Raw genomic sequence first — 2,500 nt, forward strand, 5'->3', positions numbered from 1 at the left:
TACCAAGGACCAGGATGAAAATGACGACAAGGACGAGCAGCCACGAAGATGCACCAGGGACAACGCACGCGAGAACGAAGTGACTAGCAAGTCAAACCAGGCAAGTTGGGTCACCCTTGATCTTAGGCGCCTCGAGGGTGAGGCATTAGTAGGTGGCCGAGGAATATACCGTGTACATAACCATGATTTGTGTATGAAGTACCGCGTGGCTGCTTGCTACGTGGCTCGAGGTCCAGGGGAGAACCATCGCTTCAGCGAGGAGTAGCTGACGAGTTATCTGACTTTGTTCGGTGTAACCAGACGTGCCCTTGTTCCCGCGGGTTCAGGTCATCTCACCAGCCTTCCGCCCCCACAGGGCTGGTCGGCGCCGCGACCTCCCCGCACTCGGCACTTACCCAAGACTCGTCTCGTGTGTTACTATCACTTGTTGTACTCCTCAGAAATAAAGAGTCAAAGCCATCATACCACTATGTCTACCCCTGCATAACCAATGTTTAAAGGTCCTCTATGATGGTATTTTACACTCTCTGTCTCTGTCTCTGTCTCTCTCTCTCTCTCTCTCTCTCTCTCTCTCTCTCTCTCTCTCTCTCTCTCTCTCTGTCTCTGTCTCTGTCTCTGTCTCTCTCTCTCTCTCTCTCTCTCTCTCTCTCTCTCTCTCTCTCTCTCTCTCTCTCTCTCTCACTCTCTTTCTCGCTCATTTTCTTCGCCTAACAGTAAAACCTCCAACAACAAAAACTGTCATGTTAGTTTCGGTTTCGGTTTCTTTGGTTACAGCCAAACATTTTGTATTACAGCAAGGGAGTTCTACTCTGTAACTCCTCCTCACACCAAAATGCATCGTGAGTAAATCAGGGCCTTCTGGATGAGGAGAGAAGAGGCTTCGGTTTTGTGTTTCAACCGCTCGTGGCTTCGGTTTTGCTACTTGAGCGATAATGGCTTCAGTTTTGGCTCGACCGCTAACGGCTTCATTTTTGGCTCCTGGTCGTTGGTGGCTTCATTTTTGGCTCGACCGCTATTGGCTTCAATTTTGCTTCTTGATCGCTAGTGACTTCATTTTTGGCTTTTGACCGCTAGTGGCTTCGCGTTTGCTTCTTGACCGCTCGTGGCTTCAATTTGTGTCCTTGGCTGCTAGTAGCTTCAATTTTTGTTCCTGACCGCTAGTGGCTTCGGTTTAAGCTTGGCTTCAGTCCTTAGGGTGTTTCCATCATATGAGAGAACGTATTAAGACCAGTCTCTGAGGGGCAACGTTATCTGTACAGACGACGAACGATTAAAATGTTGCAATCATTTCTCATCTAAATAAAACGAGCTTAAGTTTCTGTTAGAACTAAAAACCGACGTCATTTTCATACATGATAACTCTTATTGTCTAATTATCACGATAGGTAACTTAGAGCGCATTTTTGTGGACCTGTGATTTCATTATTATTGTTCTGCTGTTTTTCCTAATATCATATCGATATTACCATAATTCATGTTCTTACTGTCATTCATTTATTTTGTTATCTTTACTGATTGTTATTCTCTTAGACAGGTATCAGTGCTTAAATCAGTATAAGTGGAATGTAAAATAAAATATATAAAAATAATGGCAATAAAACGCACTTTAATGTCTTTGTTTCAATTTAATATATCATGTGAAATCATACATCATCAAATTTTCAATCATCAAAAGCGCCATAACAAGAATTTGTTTTTGCCTATGTGAGTGCGTGTGTGTGGGTATGATCGCGCGCGCGTGTGCGTGTGTGTGACTATCTGTGGCTGTGGCTGTGGCTGTCTGTGCCTGTGCCTGTGCCTGTGCCTGTGCCTGTGCTTGTGTCTGTGTCTGTGTCTGTGTCTGTGTCTGTGCCTGTGTCTGTGTCTGTGTCTGTGTCTGTGCCTGTGCCTGTGCCTGTGTCTGCGTCTGCGTCTGCGTCTGTGCCTGTGCCTGTGCCTGTGTCTGTGTCTGTGTCTGCGTCTGCGTCTGCGTCTGCGTCTGCGTCTGTGTCTGTGCCTGTGCCTGTGCTTGTGTCTGTGTCTGTGTCTGTGCCTGTGCCTGTGCCTGTGCCTGGGTCTGTGCCTGTGCTTGTGTCTGTGTCTGTGTCTGTGTCTGTGTCTGTGCCTGTGCCTGTTCCTGTGCTTGTGTCTGTGTCTGTGTCTGTGCCTGTGCCTGTGCCTGTGCCTGTGTCTGTGTCTGTGGCTGTGCCTGTATCTGTGCCCGTATCTGTATCTGTATCTGTGGCGGTGTTTATGTCTGTGTCTGTGTCTGTGTCTGTGTCTGTGCCTGTGCCTGTGCCTGTGTCTGCGTCTGCGTCTGCGTCTGCGTCTGTCTGTGTCTGTGTCTGTGTCTGTGTCTGTGTCTGTGTCTGCGTCTGCGTCTGTGTCTGTGTCTGTGTCTGTGTCTGTGTCTGCGTCTGCGTCTGTGTCTGTGTCTGTGTCTGTGTCTGCGTCTGCGTCTGCGTCTGTGCCTGTGCCTGTGCCTGTGCCTGTGTCTGTGTCTGTGCCTGTGCCTGTGCCT

The sequence above is a fragment of the Penaeus chinensis genome, chromosome 41 (genome assembly GCF_019202785.1).
Source record: "Penaeus chinensis breed Huanghai No. 1 chromosome 41, ASM1920278v2, whole genome shotgun sequence".
Classification (NCBI taxonomy): domain Eukaryota; kingdom Metazoa; phylum Arthropoda; class Malacostraca; order Decapoda; family Penaeidae; genus Penaeus; species Penaeus chinensis.